We start from the raw sequence: 22,420 nt of genomic DNA on the forward strand, positions 1-22,420 counted from the left end.
TCGCATATGATCCCTGACTTGGAGTAGAATGCCATGCATTTCTTGAACCAGTTGATCAGCTAGGGCCACTCGATGCTGAAGTACAAAATTCGTGGGTACAATTGGAGTGTGTCCATGAGCTGCTTGAAATGGAGTCATGCTGATGGCACTATCGAAAGAGTTATTATAAGCAAACTCAAGGAGTGGTAGATACTCTTCCCAAGCTGCTAGGCATGACTGAATATAATGTTGAAGCATTTCTTCCAGAACTTGGTTGACTCTTCCAGTCTGGCCATCTGATTCTGGGTGGTAGGCTAAACTGAACAGTAGAGTTGTACCCAAAGATTCGAACAATGAAATCCAAAGTGACTGGTAAACTTAGAATCTCTGTCCGATATGATATTCTTGGGCAATCCATGGTGTCGGAAGATGTGTTGTATGAAGAGTTTGGTGATGTGCAGAGCCTGTGCACTGCTTTTGCAAGCAACAAAGTGTGCCATTTTGGACAATCGATCAACAATTACCATAATCTGAGTGTTACCTCGGGAGGATCGTGGTAGTGTTGTAATGAAATCCATGGAAATACTTTCCCACCTTTCAATTGGAACTGGAAGAGGCTGAAGAAGTCCTGCTGGAAGTAGTCGGCTTGCTTTCATTTGTTGACAAGATAAGCAAGATGTAACCATTTTGATGACGTCCCTTTTCATCTGAGGCTAGTAGTATGTTGCACTGAGTAACCTATAAGTCTTATTGATGCCTGGATGGGCAACATAAGGAACTACATGATGCTCTTTTAACAAAAGACGTCGAACATCCTTGTCATGTGGTACACAGACGCGATCTTGATAATACAGAAAGTCGTCCGTATAAGAATAGGATGAAAAAAACTTCTGTTTAGAAGTCAAAGGTTGATCTTTTGAAAGAACTTGTACTGCTATGCCGAAGTCTTTATCATTGAAATACTTCCCTTTGAATGAATTCGGAACATCCACAGATAATGTAGACATTACCATAGCTAATGCTAGGGGTTAACTTGCTGAGAGCATCTGCAACTACATTGCGTAGTCCTGGAATGTACTCAATGGTCATGTGAAAGTTGGCCAGAAACTCAACCCAACGTGCTTGTCGAGCATTCATGACTGGCTGAGTAAAGATATACTTTAGAAAGTGATGGTCTGTCTTAACCACCGAGTCAGCTCCCATGAGATAATGTTTCCAAGAGCGATAAGCATGTACAACGGCAAGAAACTCCTTATCATAAACCGGGTATCGGGTTTGGATATTGGAATGTTCATGGCTGTCAAAAGCAATAACTCTGCCTTCTTGCATCAAGACTGCTCCTATAGCGATGTCGGAAGCGTCGGTCATGACCTCAAATGGAAGGTTTGGGTCAGCAATAGCCATAACTGGTGTGGTAGTGAGTGCTTACTTGAGTTGTTGGAAACTATACTCTGTTTCGGGAAGCCACTGAAAAACTGTTGTGCTTTTCAATAGTTCGGACATAGGAGCTGCGATTTCGGAAAACTGATAGACCTTTGTATGGTAGAAGTTTGCCAATCCGAGAAAAGAGCGGACATCATAAACATTCTTAGGAGTAGGCCAGTTTCGGATTACCTCGACCTTCTTGGGATCCACAGAGATGCCTTGAGCTGAAATAACATGTCCCAAATATTCGAGTTGGGTCTTGAAGAATTCACTCTTCTCAATGTTGATGTAGAGGGAATTTGCATGGAGAACTTCAAAAACTTAGTAAAGATGTTGTTTATGCTCATATAGGGATCTGCTGAAAACGAGAATGTCATCGAGGTAAACGATGACTAACTTATCGAGGAAAGACTTGAAGATGTCGTTCATTAGTGTCATGAATGTGGCCGGGGCATTGTTTAATCCAAAAGGCATGACCAAACATTCATAGTGTCCATACTTTGTTCGAAAAGCTGTCTTGTACTCATCGCCTTCTCGTATACGAATTTGATGATAATCGGAACGAAGATTAATCTTTGAGAATTGTGTTGCGTGTAGAAGTTTATCGAAGAGGTCATCGATGCAAGGCAATGGATACTTTTTTTTATAGCGAACTTGTTGAGGACTCCGTAGTCGATGCAGAGCCACATTGACTTATTCTTTTTTTCCACAAGTAGTACAGGAGATCCGATAGGACTGCGACTGGGCCGAATGTGACCTTTGTCAAGTAGTTCGGTCACCTATCTTTGGATTTCTTCATTTTGAGTGTAAGAAACCCGATAAGGAGGTTTCGACGGTGGATTACTGTCGGAAATAAGTTCCATTGGGTGATCCACTGGTCGTCGAGGTGGTAACTGCTTTGGCAATTCCTGTGGAAAAATATCCAAGTAGGGCTGGAAAAAAGGTTGATGTAGGTATTCAGGAGGATCCTTTGTTGGTGTCTCCTCTACTGCCGTAACTAACAGAAGTGAAGTCTTTACCTTACGTTTACGAACCCACTTCTTTACTTGTAGGACAGAGGCAACTGGGGTTGAAGGAGAGTCCCTAGAACCAGTTAGCTCAATAAGTTTTCCCTGGTGGACAAACTGGATAGTATGGTTGCGAAAACTGATTGATGGATCATAGTCGTAGAGCCACTGTTGTCCAAGTATGACATCGTATCGAGAAAGAGGTATGATGTCGAAGTTCAACTTGTCCATATAATGTTGGATGCGAAAAGACCAGTTCTTGATCCTGGTGTTGCACAAGAAGGTAGTTCCATTTTCGAGTTCAATCTGATAGTCCATGAGACTAGGACTGGTGGTCAACCGAAGTTTGTCGACCATAGAACTAGCTAGGAAGTTATAAGAGCAGCCACTGTCGATGAGGATAGTGACCGGAGTTCCACGAATCGATCCTTGAACACAAAGTACTTGAGTGGCCAAGGAAGGTTCAGGGTTGCTGGCAAGGCTCATTCATGTGGATGGTATTTGCCATTCGAACAGCTTTGCCTTTCTTGTCTTGTGCTGGGGTAGCATCTTCTGTTTGGGAAGTGCTAGGTTCCATATTGGAATTTTGCTTTAGTCGCTTGGGACAATCGAACCATCTATGGTCGCCTGTACAAATGGTACAAAGTTCTTTTGTGCTAGAGTTATTCTTCTTGTCAGTGGCAATTCCTGCGCCAAACATATGCCCCCAGAACAGCTCCAATCCGATAAGTTTGCAATGAATGGTATCTAGCAGATTGGTCCAGCTGATCGTAGGATATTTCCAGGTGCCTCGCAGAAGGGAAATTTGCTCAAGAATTTGGGGCGTGTCCCTTGCTACCCAATAAGGATTACACATTTGATTCAGTTGGGGCAGAATCTCCAAGAATTTGAATATTACAGCTGTGCCTGGCAGAAACGGCTTTTGCATTAAAGAGCAGATCATTCAACATCCAATCAATCTGGGACTTGCTGCAGCCCTTGGGAATGTGAAGCGATACAGTTTACCAAATTTGAGTGGACTTTAGCAGCTTAGTCCTGCATATCGAGGCTTTTGAAGGAAATTCCCTGCGCCAAGCATATGCCCCCAGAACAGCTCCAATCCAATAAGTTTGCAATGATCAATTGGGGTTCTATTCAGGAGGTCAACCTGATCACATTGGTGTAAATCTGATAGCTTTGAATTTTCGCAACCAGTGATTGGGACAACTTTCGACAACCAAAGTTTGCATAAAGGTATGTCACAGGCTCGTGAACACAATGCTCCAAATTTCAAATGAAATGGACATTGTTTTCCCACATTTTCCAATAAATTTAAAGCTCTGATACCCCTGAAATTAGCCCTAACTCTAGCTAGTGCTAACTAATTATGGCTGACTGTGCAGACCTAGCCTAGACCATTTCAAATCTTAGAAATGAATGATTCGACAAGGAGTTCATTGCCTAGGCTAGATCATTTCCACTCATTGACTTAGAACCACAATTCTGGAACGAACAGGGAGGTATCTTGGAGAAGTAAGTCAGGGGCTGGACTTACTGTGAGGCGCTGCACAAGGAGTCAATTTTAATTGCTTATTGAATATCAGTTCTGCTGTACAAATCCAATTCGGCATTATAACATTGTTTAGATCAAAAGCTGAGTTCGAATGGGACAGCCAGGCCGTTTATAGGATTAAGGCAGGCTGTTTTACAACTTGTAAACGAGATAATACCCCAAAACTGGCATGTGGGCATCTCCTAAAAGCATTCACAACCTTTCTTATACTTCAAGACCTTGATTTTTGGATTACAGCCAAGACCAGGCAACATACGGATGCAGCCTCAGTTCTGTAAAGGTTAATTGATACTTCCACACAGGATTATTTAGTCATGCAGAAAATGCTACTGCATATATTCTCACCTGTAGAAGCAAAACCTGTATTACCAGAATGATTAGATTTATCAACAGTGTGATGTTAAACGTCGGTGCCAACGCCTTAAGCATCCTCCTGATCACTTCAAACTTAAAAACAGAAAACAGAAAAGGGTATGAGCAGAATATACCTCTACTGTTTCCAAAAATTCACAACCAGACTGATTCATCATCCACAAACTCCATCCTGTCATTTGCCCCCTTCTCAAGAGGAACCAATCCTATTACAACTTACAAAAAAGGGTTTCCCATTATCAAAATCCCAGCCCTTGGAAGAAAATAGATTCAGCTTTAACCCATGACTTGACTATCCATGATCCTTATGATAAAGGAAAGAACTCAAACCAAAAAATTCAACCATTTGCTATAGTGTGGAACAAAATCTTTAAGAATCCACACTGTTGCCCATAAAAATGCCATACAAATGCCCCTAACATCAGGGGAGCTTGTATAGGTAGCATGTATAACGTGAGCACCCTTGTCACGATCTGTGACGTATTCCTTTCTCTATATCTAGACTTATGGATGGTTTGATGAATGGACACTTGTGGAAGGGTATGCCCTTTCAACGGGACACTTCCTATGAGGCACAACCCTTCATGAGAGACATTCGACGGAAGAGACACTCCTATTGTAATGTACCCTCTCATCAAGGGTCACACCCTTCACAAGGGGTACACATCTCTTCATGCACATACACTTTGGAGTACACACCTTTTCATGTGTCACTCTTCACTCTCTATATAAGAGAGGCCCAACTGTATGGATGACACACTTCAGCTACAGTACAGACACTCGAGCAATACAATTATTCCTTGTTCTCTGCTATTTCAGTCTCCTTTCTGTTCCTTAGTACATTTCTAAATATAGTAAATCTAGGATTTCTTACAGTGGTATCAGAGCAAATTTCACTCCTGCCTGTAGGAAATGCCCCCCACCTTCTAGCGCCTATCTGATACATCTCTTTCCGCTAAAAGGATATCCGTGCACATTGTGCATGGAAGAGATGGAGAGAATGAGCGTAAAAATTTTTAGCGCCAACCCTGCCTGAAGTCATCAATGGCCTCTCCATCTCCCACACATCACGAGTTGATGTGAATGGACACAACAAAAAAATCGTGTCGGCTGTCCCAAAACCAAGGGACGCATCATCGGACACACCTTTTGATGAAGAGTTTTGACTCCTCACCCAAGGGACACACCCCATCGTGGAAAAAAGGACACACCTCTTCGTGTGGGGACACCCCTTTTGAAAACAGGGTCACACCCCTTCATGAAAAGGTACACCTATTCCAAGGGTCACACCCCTTAGAATAGGCACACCTTTTGGCACCAAGCACCTTATAAAAAGGGTACCTAGAGGGGCTAAAAAGAAAAAAACCCGGCCCCATACCTTAGGCCTAACCCTAGACTACCCAAGGGTTAATTAAACCGACGTTTTAATTTTTGGCAACCACCCAACCTAGGCAGCCACACAAAAAAATAACGATTCATGTTTGCCGCCGTATGGAATTTCAGCACGCAAGATTCGCCTCCCTTCCACACCATACGCAGCTCTCCATCAGCCGATTTGCTGCCCTGGGTTCCTGCCAGTCTTTCAGCGCCAGATCCCTGCCCATGCTGCCGTGAATCAGCCCTGGAAGCACGCAGCAAGCATCGCCACACGCAAGCAGGCTGCACCTTTTGTCGCAATTCGCCACCATACCTACCTGTGCCCAGCATCTTTTCTGCCCCTCTATCGCGATTCAGACCAGCCTGAATCCTGCTGGCTCATCTCGCCACCTTAGCCTATGAACAGCACCCCTTTGCTGCCTTCCAATTCCGACCAGCCAGGCCCAGATCTGCTCCTCGCACCCCACAGGCACTTTTCCTTTGAATTCAACGCAGGAAAAGCGTGTTTGGTTCCACGCAATCTGCCCTTTTCTGCACCAAGCCTCTACCAACGCTGCTATCTGCCTCGAAAGTCTCACCAAGCACCTTTTTTTTCTTGCTCACACTTCAACGTGAACCTGCAAAGATAGTAAATGGACCTCCGGACAAAGATTTTCAGGCCATTCTATGCAACTAATTGGCAGATCTAATCTATGCCAGGTGGATTCTTTCAATTCTATTTCTAAGGATTCTCTTTCATATTGTTATTTGGCGCTCATTATCAAATTACAGCAAATGAAAGCCTCCTCCTTAAAGCATGGAAACCCCTGGTAATTCCTCAATCCTTTCAAGGACACCTCAGGCATCATCTACCACACAATATCGTGTTCAGATTGCACAACCAGCCCATTTCGGAGCTTTTGCATCGTGGGTCTTCTATGTCACGTGCCCTTCTAGTGATTTGGACCACATCCTATACCTTCTGCGTGAGGCACCTCAGTTACATTACTTCCTCAGCACAGTCCAGGTTGTGTTCCACGAGACACGTAGATACCCAGAACCCCATATCCCACACGAGTTTGCTGTCCATCTTTGGAGAGATTTTTACCCCTCAGCTTTAGCATCTCCAGGGTACTCTCCACCTCCTTCAGCTCCTAGATATCCTACTATACAGGTTGTCCCTTCCCCAAGACAGTATTTACACTCTGAAGGCACTCCTTCTCCTCGATATCCTCCACTTCCAACAGCAGCTCCTTTTCCCTTCTCAGATCCGTGGACTACCTACCCCTGTACTTTCACGAGCAGGACTACCTACCCCTGTACTTTCACGAGCAATAGCACCCATTTCAGCATCACCAGTGTTACCTCAGACAGAACCTCCTTTACCAAATTTCCACGGCTGGTTCCATCCTGCTTCTCCTGCCCCCTCCAGCATGAGCAACCTCAGAGAGCAACCCGAATCTTCTTCCAAGAATGGTACCAACTAGAGCGCAGGTTCATGCTTTTCTCACAAGGACCTCAAATATGTCGCAACGCTCGCGTGCAGCCTCTCCGGAGATAAGCGACTCAAGTCCAAAAAAGACCCCTGAAGTCAACTTACAAGGCAAAGCACTACTTCAACTTCAAATTTCTCAGCTTCAAGACAGCATCTCCGACTTGGTCCAAAAAGTCCAACAATTCCAAGATTCTCGCAATACCACACATACAGAGGATGACGTGACGCAACCAGACGACTATGTGGACTCATTCCCACCAAAGGTGGAAAACACTGAACTCTGTGCCCTCTACCGTTTACTCCAAGCTTCCAAAACTAAAAGACTTGACATTAAACTTCTGGAAGCCTACACTGGTCAACGCAATCGCCAAACAGTTGACCAATGGCTCGCAAAACTGTGCATGTACTTTGATACTGTTGACCTCACTGAAGGCAAAAAGATTGCCTTGGCAGCCTCCCTCCTCAAGGATACAGCCTTCCTATGGTGGCAAAGACGCTTAAAGAACGGCAAAAGTGTGTTAACCTGGAAACGTTTTGAACACGTGCTCCGTAAGCAGTTCATACCTGCCAATGCGGACTTCCAAGCACGTTCAAAACTCCAACAGTTGGAGCAAACAAACTCCCTGTCTTCCTACATCTCTAGGTTCACCACATTGGTGCTGGAGATTGATGGGTTAACTGATGATGATCGCCTTCATGCTTTCATCTCAGGCCTACATCCCTCGTTACGCATTGATGTCCTTAAAGCAAACATCACCACCACAGCTGGGGGAATTGCTTGCGCAGAGCGCATAACAGATTTTCAAAACCCAGGGAAGCAGAGTGCTAATCGAACACAGAACTCTGCTCTGGCCAAAGGTGCTCACCCTCAAGATAACCCCAGGTTTAGAAAAAACTCGGGTAATCAAGGTCAGCGACAGTCTCAAGATCCCCACAAGTCTCAGAAATCGTATGCTGGATTCCAACAGAAGCACTCCTCCAATGATCGCGCCTCTTCTTCTTCACAAAGTCATCACCGTCATCCCCAACATAAAGGTGCGGCCACTGACAAGAAGAATAACTCCAGCACAAAAGAACTTTGTACCATCTATACAGGCGACCATAGATGGTTCGATTGTCCCAAGCGACTAAAGCAAAATTCCAATATGGAACCTAGCACTTCCCAAACAGAAGATGCTACCCCAGCACAAGACAAGAAAGGCAAAGCTGTTCGAATGGCAAATACCATCCACATGAATGAGCCTTGCCAACAACCCCGAACCTTCCTTGGCCACTCAAGTACTTTGTGTTCAAGGATCGATTCGTGGAACTCCGGTCACTATCCTCATCGACAGTGGCTGCTCTCATAACTTCCTAGCTAGTTCTATGGTCGACAAACTTCGGTTGACCACCAGTCCTAGTCTCATGGACTATCAGATTGAACTCGAAAATGGAACTACCTTCTTGTGCAACACCAATATCAAGAACTGGTCTTTTCGCATCCAACATTATATGGACAAGTTGAACTTCGACATCATACCTCTTTCTCGATACGATGTCATACTTGGACAACAGTGGCTCTACGACTATGATCCATCAATCAGTTTTCGCAACCATACTATCCAATTTGTCCACCAGGGAAAACTTATTGAGCTAACTGGTTCTAGGGACTCTCCTTCAACCCCAGTTGCCTCTGTCCTACAAGTAAAGAAGTGGGTTCGTAAACGTCAAGTAAAGACTTCACTTCTGTTGCTTATGGCAGTAGAGGAGACACCAACAAAGGATCCTCTTGAATACCTCAACCAACCTTTTTTCCAACCCTATCTGGATATTTTTCCACAGGAATTGCCAAGACAGTTACCACCTCGACGACCAGATGATCACCCAATCGAACTTATTCCCGACAGCAAACCACTGTCGAAACCTCCTTATCGGGTTTCTTACACTCAAAATGAAGAAATCCAAAGATAGGTGACCGAACTACTCGACAAAGGTCACATTCGGCCCAGTTGCAGCCCTTTCAGATCTCCTGTACTACTTGTGGAAAAAAAGAATAAGTCAATGCGCCTCTGCATCGACTACCAAGTCCTCAACAAGCTCACTATCAAAAACAAGTATCCATTGCCTCGCATCGATGACCTCTTCAATCAGCTTCTACACGCAACACAATTCCCAAAGATTGATCTTCGTTCAGGTTATCATCAAATTCGCATACGAGAAGGCGATGAGTACAAGACAGCTTTTCAAACAAAGTATGGACACTATGAATGTTTGGTCATGCCTTTTGGGTTAAACAATGCCCCGGCTACATTCATGATACTAATGAATGACATCTTCAGGCCTTTCCTCGATAAGTTCATCATCGTTTACCTTGATAACATCCTCGTTTTCAGCAGATCCCTACATGAGCACAAACAACATCTTCACCAAGTTTTTGAAGTTCTCCGTGCAAATTCTCTCTACATCAACATTGAGAAGAGTGAGTTCTTCAAGACCCAACTCGAATATTTGGAAATTTCAGCTCAAGGCATCTCTGTGGATCCCAAGGAGGTCGAGGTAATCCGAAATTGGCCTACTCCTAAGAATGTTCATGATGTCCGCTCTTTTCTCGGATTGACAAACTTCTATCATACATAGGTCTATCAGTTTTTCGAAATCATAGCTCCTATGTCCGAATTATTGAAAAGCATAGCAGTTTTTCAATGGCTTCCCGAAACAGAGTATCGTTTCCAACAACTCAAGCAAGCACTCACTACCACAGCAATTATGGCTATTGCTGACCCAAACCTTCCGTTTGAGGTCATGACCGACGCTTCCGACATCGCTACAACAGCAATCTTGATGCAAGAAGGTAGAGTTATTGCTTTTGACAGCCATAAACATTCTGATATCCAAACCTGATACCCGATTTATGATAAGGAGTTTCTTGCCGTTATACATGCTTATCGCTCTTGGAAACATTATCCCATGGGAGCCGACTCGATGGTCAAGACAGACCATCACTCTCTAAAGTATATCTTTACTCAGCCAGTCATGAACGCTCGACAAGCACGCTGGGTTGAGTTTCTAGCCAACTTTCACATGACCATTGAGTACATTCCAGGACTACGCAATGTAGTTGCAGATGCTCTCAGCAGGTTAACTCTAGCATCAGCTATGGTAATCTCTACATTATCTGTGGATGTTCCGAATTCATTCAAAGAGAAGTATTTCAATGATAAAGACTTCGGCACAGCAGTACAAGTTCTTTCAAAAGATCAACCTTTGACTTCTGAATAGAAGATTTTCTCATCCTATTCTTATACGGACGACCTTTTGTATTATCAAGATCGCGTCTGGGTACCACACGACAAGGATGTTCGACGTCTTTTGTTAAAAGAGCATCGTGTAGTTCCTTATGCTGCCCATCCAAGCATCAACAAGACTTATAGGTTACTCAGTGCAGCATACTACTAGCCTCAAATGAAAAGCGACATCATCAAAATGTTAGAATTATAGATATAATTCGGCAGTGACCAATGTAATTTAATAAGCTAGTTAGGGACACTTTTCCCTCTTTAAGAGGTTTTTTTCCCTAACTGCAGTTAGTCCACTAACTATGGTTAGTGACTACTAAGGTTTTGTCACTAGGACAAAACCTTATCTCACTCCTTCAGTTGTATCTCTCTTACTCTCATCTATTTGCAACTAAGCTTTCAGCTCTCACTCTCTCCTGCTTCTTGCTCTCATTTGGCTCTCTCTCTCCCATTCTCACATTTGGTATCAGAGCAGACTAAGCTCTTGGACCAGCTCCTCCTGCCCCCGGACTAGCTCCCATCTTTAGCTCCCAAGCTCTTGACGTCACGCAGCTCTAGCTCAAGCTTCGAGCTCCTATGCTCGTCGTTCGTACATGTGTATGAATTTCATATGATCAGCCCCGTACAAATCTGTACTACCAATCGTACATCGTCAACCATACCACACGTGTGGCGCCGTACAACTGTAGCGCCTGTTCCAACTGTACACTTCGTCGTCGTCGCCAACCCGCACATCTGCACAGTATTGTTCCGTACACATGCATCGTATTCCGTACATCTGCCGTCAGAACTCCCGTACAGCTCCTGTACTGCATTCCGTACAGCAAGTCTGCAGTGCCGTACTGTCAAGCCATACTACCATACGGCACATTTTATTCAAGAAGATCCTTTGTTGGTGTCTCCTCTACTGAAGTAACCAACAGAAGTGAAGTCTTTACTTGACGTTTACGAACCCACTTCTTTACTTGTAGGACAGAGGCAACTGGGGTTGAAAGAGAGTCCCTAGAACCAGTTAGCTCAATAAGTGTTCCCTGGTGGACAAACTGGATATGGCTGCGAAAACTGATTGATGGATCATAGTCGTAGAGCCACTGTTGTCCAAGTATGACATCGTACCGAGAAAGAGGCATGATGTCGAAGTTCAACTTGTCCGTATAATGTTGGATGCGAAAAGACAAGTTTTTGATCCTGGTGTTGCACAAGAAAGTAGTTCCATTTGCGAGTTCAATCTGATAGTCCATGAGACTAGGACTGGTGGTCAACCGAAGTTTGTCGACCATAGAACTAGCTAGGAAGTTATGAGAGCAGCCACTGTCGATGAGGATAGTGACCGTTGTTTCACGAATCGATCCTTGAACACAAAGTACCTGAGTGCCCAGGGTTGCTGGCAAGGCTCAGGTGGATGGTATTTGCCATTCGAACAGCTTTGCCTTTCTTGTCTTGTGCTGGGGTAGCATCTTCTGTGTGGGAAGTGCTAGGTTCCATATTGGAATTTTGCTTTGGTTGCTTGGGACAATCGAACCATCTATGGTCGCCTGTACAGATGGTACAAAGTCCTTTTGTGCTGGAGTTGTTCTTCTTGTCAGTGGCCGCACCTTTATGTTGGGGATGTCGGTGATGACTTTGTAAGGAAGAAGAGGCGCGATCCTTGAAGGAGTGCTTCTGTACTACTTGTGGAAAAAAAGAATGAGTCAATGTGCCTCTGCATCGACTACCGAGCCCTCAACAAGCTCACTATCAAAAACAAGTATCCATTGCCTCGCATCGATGACCTCTTCGATCAACTTCTACATGCAACACAATTCTCAAAGATTGATCTTCGTTCAGGTTATCATCAAATTCGCATACGAGAAGGCGATGAGTACAAGACAGCTTTTCGAACAAAGTATGGACACTACGAATGTTTGGTCATGCCTTTTGGGTTAAACAATGCCCCGACCACATTCATGACACTCATAAACGACATCTTCAGGCCTTTCCTCGATAAGTTCGTCATCGTTTACCTCGATGACATCCTTGTTTTCAGCAGATCCCTACATGAGCACAAACAACATCTTCACCAAGTTTTTAAAGTTCTCCACGCAAATTCTCTCTACATCAACATTGAGAAGAGTGAGTTCTTCAAGACCCAACTCGAATATTTGAGACATGTTATTTCTGCTCAAGACATCTATGTGGATCCCAAGAAGGTCGAGGTAATCCGAAATTGGCCTACTCCTAAGAATGTTCGTGATGTCCACTCTTTTCTCAGATTGGCAAACTTCTACCATACAAAGGTCTATCAGTTTTTCGAAATCGTAGCTCCTATGTCCGAATTATTGAAAAGCACAGCAGTTTTTCAGTGGCTTCCCGAAACAGAGTATCGTTTCCAACAACTCAAGCAAGCACTCACTACCACACCAGTTATGGCTATTGCTGACCCAAACCTTCCGTTTGAGGTCATGACCGACGCTTCCAACATCGCTACAGCAGCAGTCTTGATGCAAGAAGGCAGAGTTACTGCTTTTGATAGCCATAAACATTCTGATATCCAAACCCGATACCCGGTTTATGATAAGGAGTTTCTTGCCGTTGTACATGCTTATCGCTCTTGGAAACATTATCTCATGGGAGCCGACTCAGTGGTCAAGACAACCATTACTCTCTAAAGTATATCTTTACTCAGCCAGTCATGAATGCTCGACAAGAACGCTGGGTTGAGTTTCAAGCCAACTTTCACATGACCATTGAGTACATTCCAAGACTACGCAATGTAATTGCAGATGCTCTCAGCAGGTTAACTCTAGCATCAGCTATGATAATCTCTACATTATCTGTGGATGTTCCGAATTCATTCAAAGGGAAGTATTTCAATGATAAAGACTTCGGCACAGCAGTACAAGTTCTTTCAAAAGATCAACCTTTGACTTCCGAACAGAAGATTTTCTCATCCTATTCTTATACGGACGACCTTCTGTATTATCAAGATCACGTCTGTGTACCACATGACAAGGATGTTCGACGTCTTTTGTTAAAAGAGCATCATGTAGTTCCTTATGCTGCCCATCCAGGCATCAACAAGACTTATAGGTTACTCAGTGCAACATACTACTAGCCTCAAATCAAAAGCGACATCACCAAAATGGTTACATAATGCTTATCTTGTCAACAAATGAAAGCAAGCCGACGACTTCCAACACGACTTCTTCAGCCTCTTCCAGTTCCAACTGAAATGGGAAAGTATTTCCATGGATTTCATTACAACACTACCACGATCCTCCAAAGGTAACACTCAGATTATGGTAATTGTTGATCGATTGTCCAAAATGGCACACTTTGTTGCTTGCAAAAGCAGTGCACAGGCTCCGGACATAGCCAAACTCTTCATACAACACATCTTCCGACACCATGGATTGCCTAGAATATCATATCCGACAGAGATCCTAAGTTTACCAGTCACTTTTGGATTTCACTACTGTTCAGTTCAGCCTACCACCCAGAATCAGATGGCCAGATTGAAAGAGTCAACCAAGTTCTGGAAGAAATGCTTCAACATTATATTCAGTCACGCCTAGCAGCTTGGGAAGAGTATCTACCACTCCTTGAGTTTGCTTATAATAATTCTTTCCATAGTGCCATTAGCATGACTCCATTTCAAGCAGCTTATGGACACACTCCGATTGTACCAACGAATTTTGTACTTCAACATCGAGTGGCCCTAGCCGATCAACTGGTTCAAGAAATGCAAGACATTCTACTCCAAGCCAGGGATCATATGCGAAAAGCACAAGAGCAATATCAACGGTCTGCCAACAAACATAGACATCACCTAGAATTTGACACTGGTGATATGGTGCTATTATTTGTAGCCCCACATCGCTATAAGACGGTTAAGTCTGTGTTTCCTAAGTTGCGACCAAGATACTATGGACCTTTCCAGATCGTCAAGAAAAATTCACCTTTAAGTTACAAATTGGATTTACCACCATCATGGGTTAAAATCCATCCGACATTTCATATTTCTTGGCTAAAGACGTACATTCCGGGCGATGGAGCAGTTCCTCCTCCAAGTGATTATGTTCGAGAAATCGAAGACGATTATGTTCTCCTTATTCCTGAGCGTATTCTGGACCATTGACAGCAAGAGACTCGACATCGACTTATCACGGAATTCCTTGTTCTTTGGCGAGATCTGGACGACTCGGACGCTACTTGGCAATCTGATGAAGAGTTACAGCAGTACCTTGACATATTACAGCAGTACCCTAACATTTTACAACAATATTTTCAAAATTTACAATGATATTTTCTACATCAGTTCATTATCTCCACCAGGGTCTTATTTTGAGTGGGAGGGGATGTCACGATCTGTGACGTATTCCTTTCTCTATTTCTAGACTTATGGATGGTTTGATGAATGGACTCTTATGGAAGGGTATGCCCTTTCGACGGGACACTTCCTATGAGGCACAACCCTATGCCCTTTCGACAGGACACTTCCTATGAGGCACAACCCTTCACAAGAGACATTCTATTGAAGAGACATTCCTATTGTAATGTACCCTCATATCAAGGGTCACACCCTTCACAAGGGGTACACACCTCTTCATGCACATACACTTTGGAGTACACACCTTTTCATGTGTGACTCTTCACTCTCTATATAAGAGAGGCCCAATTGTATGGATGACACACAACAGATACCCTACAGACATTCAAGCAATACAATTATTCCTTGTTCTCTGCTATTTCAGTCTCCTTTCTGTTCCTTAGCACATTTCTACATATAGTAAATCTAGGATTTCTTACGAGTGCAACATACCACTGACCTCAGATGAGAAGCGACGTCATCAAAATGGTTACATCTTGCTTATCTTATCAACAAATGAAAGCAAGCCGACGACTTCCAACACGACTTCTTCAGCCTCTTCCAGTTCCAACTGAAAGGTGGGAAAGTATTTCCATGGATTTCATTACAACACTACCACGATCCTCCAGAAGTAACACTCAGATTATGGTAGTAGTTGATCGATTGTCCAAAATGGCACACTTTGTTGCTTGCAAAAGCAGTGCACAGGCTCTGGACATCGCCAAACTCTTCATACAACACATCTTCCGACGCCATGGATTGCCCAAGAATATCATATCCGACAAAGATCCTAAGTTTACCAGTCACTTTTGGATTTCACTGTTCGAATCTTTGGGTAGAACTCTACTGTTTAGTTCAGCCTACCACCCAGAATCAGATGGCCAGACTGAAAGAGTCAACCAAGTTCTGGAAGAAATGCTTCAACATTATCTTCAGTCACGCCTAGCAGCTTGGGAAGAGTATCTACCACTCCTTGAGTTTGCTTATAATAACTCTTTCCATAGTGCCATCAACGTGAATCCATTCCAAGCAGCTTATGGACACACTCCGATCGTACCAACGAATTTTGTACTTCAACATCGAGTGGCTCTAGCTGATCAACTGGTTCAAGAAATGCAAGACATTCTACTCCAAGTCAAGGATCATATGCGAAAAACGCAAGAGCGGTATCAACGGTCTGCCAACAAACATAGACGTCACCTGAAATTTGACACTGGTGACATGGTGCTATTATTTGTAGCCCCACATCACTATAAGACGGTTAAGTCTGTGTTTCCTAAGTTGCGACCAAGATACTATGGACCTTTCCGGATCGTCAAGAAAAATTCACCTTATTCCTGAGCGTATTCTGGACCATTGACAGCGAGAGACTCGACATCGACTTATCACGGAATTCCTTGTTCTTTGGCGAGATCTGGATGACTCCGACGCTACTTGGCAATCTGATGAAGACTTACAGCAGTACCTTGACATTTTACAGCAGTATTTTCAAAATGTACCATGATATTTTCTGCATCAGTTCATTATCTCCACCAGGGTCTTATTTTGAGTGGGAGGGGATGTCACGATCTGTGACGTATTCCTTTCTCTATATCTAGACTTATGGATGGTTTGATGAATGGACACTTGTGGAAGGGTATGCCCTTTCGACGGGACACTTCCTATGAGGCACAACCCTTCACAAGAGACATTCTGTAGAAGACACTCCTATTGTAATGTACCCTCTCATCAAGGGTCACACCCTTCACAAGGGATACACACCTCTTCATGCACATACACTTTGGAGTACACACCTTTTCATGTGTCACTCTTCACTCTCTATATAAGAGAGGCCCAACTATATGGATGGCACACTACAGCTACACTACAAACACTTGAGCAATACAATTATTCCTTGTTCTCTGCTATTTCAGTCTCCTTTCTGTTCCTTAGCACATTTCTAAATATAGTAAATCTAGGATTTCTTACAACCCTCTTCTTATAACTCTATAAGCCTTGTGTCGAAATACAGTGCACTAGCCCCCCTTTCCCCTCCAATCTCACAGTACATAAATTGAACTCAAAGTACCCAAGAAAAGCAATTTACAAGTCTAAAGAGACTTCCCTAAGGTTCCCACCAGGTTTTTCATACGCAACAGATCAGTGACCCAAGACTTAATAGCCAGGAAACTTTATGAAAAAGTTTCCTCCCTTGCTCATACAGTGGTCTCTGAAATCCTCAACAAATGGCCATCCGTGACCAGATGGCCCACTGTCTCAATGTTGCCTGACCAACAAGTGGGACCACAGACCAAGTCAAGAACATAGATAATAATCTAACTGCTCAATCAGAGTATTGCAGGACCTGCCACCATTATTTATTCTACACCGAATTTCTGCCTGTTGCTACACCTACTGAGCCGTTGAGCTGCATGGCCACGGGCATATAGAGAAACGGTAGAAAAGATAACAGCAGAGGGAGCGAAACACAATCCTCCGTGTAGCTCGATGATGACGAAGATGATGAAGGGCTGGAGCTGCCCTAGGAAATGGCTGAAAACAGCATGCTCTGAGGAAGGAACCTTCAAGCAATCTGGAATGGCAACATGATGAAGAAAAGGAGCTCATCTGGCTGTAGATTTGGAGGTGTATGTGCGGCAAAGGATGAGGAGATGTGGAAGCTTGTCGGCAGCAGTTTGAAGGTAGGAGAGGATGGCAGCAGATGGAGAGGAGAAGTGGAAGCTCATCGGCAACCACTCAGGAGCAGATCTGGAGCAGCAGCTGGAGGTCCAGGGCTAGATCTGGAGGAGAGGAATAGAGAGACAGAGGAGTTGGGGCAGAACTGGAGCAGGAGGGACTGCAGCAAAGGAATGAGGCGGTGAGGAGCAGCTGCAGATCCAGTCACTGAGAGTGAGGGGGTAGGGAGTGTTTTATAGGCCTGACCTAGGAGGTTGGCCAGCTGGTCAGCCAGCTGGTCGGTCAGTTCCTAGGTCAGTGGGCCAGCTGGTCGGCCAGTTCCAGGTCCGCCAGCTGGTTGGCCAGCTGGTCAGCCAGCCCTGTTTGGTGCCCTTTTGTGCCTTTGATGCCCCTAAAATAGGGAGCGCTGCAAGCTGGTATGTTTGCCCCTAAAATTGGGGATTGTAGTTGCTTAACAGGGCATCCCCACCCTCAGCAAGGACTGTTACGCATTACAGAATACAAAGTTAAATTGCAAAATTTTCTGGTTTTCCTCAAGATTGCATAAATTCCAAAGAGATGCCACACTTTATTCCTTGAGAATGCATCAATTCTACAGATTTAAATTTAACGATCTCAAATCCATGAGCAGTCCAAACCCGCTTGGCCTGCTTTCACACAACCCAAAACCACCCAGTAACCTCAAGCATACACCCGCTATGTGTAATTGAATGTTGTGGTATAGCTTCACATGCAAGGCTGGCCAGAAGAGGGAGCTGCCAATCTTTGCACATTCACAATTTCTTAGCAGTCTCTTCATTTTTTACAGGTCCCTCCTAAAATTAAGACATACCCTGATTAAACTGACACTTAAACCTGCCGATTGACCCAGTTGAAACAAAGCAGGTGCTCAAGATTATTGGCAAGTTTGGACTCCGAATAAACTAAACAACAAGGTCGTAGTCAAAGCACATGCCACCAACTTGATGCTGCAAGCTTGCAGATGTGCATATTCAAACACACCTGCATAGAGATTACTTGCCTGAGCTCCAAACTTGTGTTTGTGCTAAGTTACTATGAAGGAACTTCTTGGCTGCCAAGGAGCTCATTCGAGCATGTGCCATCTGCAAAATGCCACCCAGCTATTCTTCCATGTTCTGTCCATCCAGCTGCCATGTATATAACATAGCCCGAACAAGGCAATGTATCGTCCTGGTAGCCAGATATGTTATGATCAGGCCTAGACCAGTTCTTACAATATTGTAAAGTCTATGTAGGCCAAGCAAAGTTACAACAATGCACCTGCCTCTGTACAAAACGCACAGTCCCTATAATGAACCTAAGCTAACCCCGGGTCCAGTGAATGAAACCTATGACACTACCTGCCGTGCCTTCAAAACCTCTCCATGTAGAAAACGTTGATCTCATTTAGATCTAATGCAATCACCACATGTCAACTGAAATCGAGGGCCATTTCTCATGCTGATAGGAACCCAAGATTTCTGATACAAAATTAACCGCTGTCTCATTCCTGATCTGGTAATGGGTATAAGAGCATCTCCCACTCCACAGCTCTGAGCAAAGACATATACATATACACATACACATATATGTGCATACAAAGTATTACAAACAAAGCATGCATATGTGTCTTCATCAACACTCCAAGCTCTCCAAAAACAATTACATATTATATATTTACTTAGTTACTTATTTGATTTCCCTGTTCAATAATATGCTAGGTCATCATTTGTTTTGGCACACAATGACCAACTAACCTATGCAAACGTAAAGGTTATATCTTTTAGAGCAGAGGTTATCTTTGAAACCTAGCCGTTTGTTTTTTATTTTGATATTTGCATCAATTTGCTCTCATGTCCCCGGGGAGAGGGGGGTAAACATTATTCCTTCAAAAGGACAAACTTGCCTCCAATTTGGCAGATTTGAACTATCAACTTCCCCCCTCGCACATACAAAACCCTATCACAAGCTATGTAGCATAATGACGCACCAACCATTTGAGCGGCTCTCCCCTACCTCTCAGCTTGGTGTGCCCATTCATTGATCTCTCTCCTCCCCTTCCCCTTCATTATTGCTCCTCCCCTTCGTTATTGCCTCCCCCTTACGTTAATGGGACCCCTTCCACTCCTTGCCACCTCTTTCCCCCTCCCCCATGAGCTTGCAACAAAAAAGGGACCATGCTGAACACATGCAAAAAGTTCTAACATGGAATCCTCGCATATACAGTTGCTATGCAAATAGTGCACAGCACAAGGATGGCAAACAATATACTAGCACTCTTATGAAACCAACTATAACAAAATCTTAACAGCTATCAAAAATAACAATTGGATGCTTTGGTCAGCCCCGTGTCGTGCTCGTATGTGCAATTTCCCATAGGAATAGATTGTAAAGTGAAGCACACATTCAAATATCAAACTTAGAAGCTAGCAAGTGACGAATTCATACACATAGGAGATATTTAAAAATAGCTTAAACATATTTGAAGCATCTACCTGGATGAATCCAAGAACATTCCCAAACTCATCCTCTAAAACCACAACATAGTGCAGTTTCAATCTCACGATAGTCACTCATAAGATTGAAAACCATAAACTCCATCACGCATAGCATGGACTAGCTACTATGACATCCCCACTGACATCATCAACGACCAACAGTGGGTGTAGACCATAGTATAAAGTACGCTCTCATAGATACAAATCCACACCCCCACACATACTTGACCATCCATTTATACAAAGTCTACGTATTGAGTTTCTGTCGGCACTCCGGAGGTGAAGGGCAAACTCAGCCATGACGAAGGCTAGCACTAAAGGAGAAGGCTAATCAAAAAGTAGTCCAAATCTCTTCATTCAAGCTACTACTGCTTGTGAAGTCTAAACGATTTCATTTTAGTCTCTCCCAAGCGAGCATCTAAATCTAAATCTAGCTGATAGGGCAACACACCATTTAAGATAGAAAGAATTATCGCAATACCAACAGGCCACAACTTGGACGAAAACCTCACAAGGTGAAATTTGCATGTACGCTAATACGGCAAAAGCATATACCTAGATGAATCCGAGAACATTCTCAAACCCATCCTCTAAAAACACAACATAGTGCAGTTTCAATCTCACGATAGTCACTCATAAGATTGAAAACCATAAACTCCATCACGCATAGCAAGGACTAGCTACTATGACATTCCCACTGACATCATAGCGCCCAACAGTGGGTGTAGACCATAGTATAAAAGTATGCTCTCACAGATACAAATCCACACATCCACACATACTTGAGCATCCATTTATACAAAGTCTTCGTACTGAGTTTCTGTCAGCACTCCGGAGGTGAAGGGCAAACTCAACCATGACGAAGGCTAGCACTAAAGGAGAAGGCTAATCAAAAAGTAGTCCAAATCTCTTCATTCAAGCTACATCTGCTTGTGAAGTTCATTTTAGTCTCTCCCAAGTGAGCATCTAAATCTAAATCTAACTGATAGGGCAACGCACCATTTAAGATAGGAAGAATAATCGCAATACCAGCAGGCCGCAACTTGGACGAAAACTTCACAAGGTGAAATTTGCATGTCCGCTAATACGGCAGAAGCATCTGTCTTGTCTTTCATCTCCTATTTGAAGCATCTGTCTTGTAATTCATATCCTATGTGGATGATTCCGTTACTTGCTGGGCATGTAAAATTACTTGCACCAAGAGTAGTCACAGTACAACAAAAAGGCTGGAGCTTCCTGAAAGTAAAGACCGTTCTGATGAAGTTAAGTGTTGAGAGTTCTCCCCGCCTTACTTGTTTTTTTTGTTATAAGTACCTGTCGAACAAGCTGTGCCTAGTACAACCTTCATGTCACAGAACAATTTCCATACATTACACCCAATCTTGAAGAGGACAAACCAAGATTTCAGCTACACATGCCCTACTCTGAACTTGTCTTTCCAGATCCAAAAGTTAAAGGAGATAGACAACAAATAAAGTGACCAGATGCTATTCGACCAAACAGCCAAAGAAAAAGGTACGAACTACAGGCGAAGCACCTAACAGATGTAAACTGTCTCGACGATACAGACAATATTTAAAGTTCCTTCTCAAGCCGCTTAAACGATCCTATCCTGTAAGCGCAGAAAGCTGAGCCCCTTATGACTTCATGAAGAACGGCACACAGAAACAAGTGCACAAAGTCCACCCCAAATGAGGCGTCGGGGAAAAATAACAAGAGGCAACATGCAGGGGAAATGCCAAGAGGCGATCGGCATCGCGAATCCACACAGGACGGTTACAAAGAATGGGAAAACACGCGAGAAGCCTTTAAACGCAGGTAAGGCTGGAGGAGAAGGCCCGTACCGGAGGAAGGAAGCGACAGTGACAACCACCACCACCGAGAAGAGGAACTCCAACAAGTGCAACTCCCTACCAAAGCAATGTTAGAAGGGTGAACGATGAGGGCAAGAAGTGCAACCGAACGCAGATGTGGCGGGGGTAGGGTATACCTAGTGAGTTTGAGCAAAGAGAAAAATAAATTTCACATTAAATTGCTGTTGAGAGAAATAGATTTCCCATTAAATGTGACGCGAATTTCGTGATTGGCTGTTACTCGAATATTGCAGATTCGTATGTCTTGGTCGTTGGGCACGTAGAGGCATATCGTGCTATTACAGCATGCATCTTGAGCTTTGCAGGACGGGTTGCATGGAAGAATTGGCTCCTTGCATTTTGATGCTCTCATTTCAAAGACGTGCACGGATGGGAAGGGCTTGGATGCAATGATCACGACTTCCTCTGATGTCACAGATGACTTGCATGCAAGGAGTGGTTCCACGCATTTCGATGCTCTGATTTCAAGGATGTGTGCGGGTTGGATTCGATGATTGTTTCCTTTGGTGCCACATATGAATACGGCTGGTTCCGATATACATGTGTTGGGTGATAGACTGTGG

At 43.8% G+C, this 22,420-nt stretch overlaps 1 protein-coding gene across 3 annotated transcripts in view; it reads right to left on the reverse strand.

Annotated features, from left to right (window-relative positions):
* Positions 1 to 21,959, reverse strand: part of LOC147899830 (protein FLX-like 1) — a 32,223-nt gene extending 10,264 nt beyond the window's left edge. For 2 of the 3 annotated variants that reach the window (XM_087377533.1, XM_087377530.1), the window contains exon 1: positions 21,828 to 21,953. The gene's annotated coding sequence lies outside the window, so the exon portion shown is untranslated. Of the gene's footprint in view, positions 1 to 4,308; positions 4,411 to 21,827 lie in introns of all 3 variants that reach the window. The other variant, XM_087377532.1, reaches the window with a different exon arrangement.
* Positions 21,960 to 22,420: the final 461 nt, after the last annotated feature.

This window comes from Dipteris shenzhenensis, chromosome 7 (genome assembly GCF_047967505.1).
Source record: "Dipteris shenzhenensis isolate YYH24624 ecotype China chromosome 7, Dip_SZ_1.0, whole genome shotgun sequence".
NCBI lineage: Eukaryota > Viridiplantae > Streptophyta > Polypodiopsida > Gleicheniales > Dipteridaceae > Dipteris > Dipteris shenzhenensis.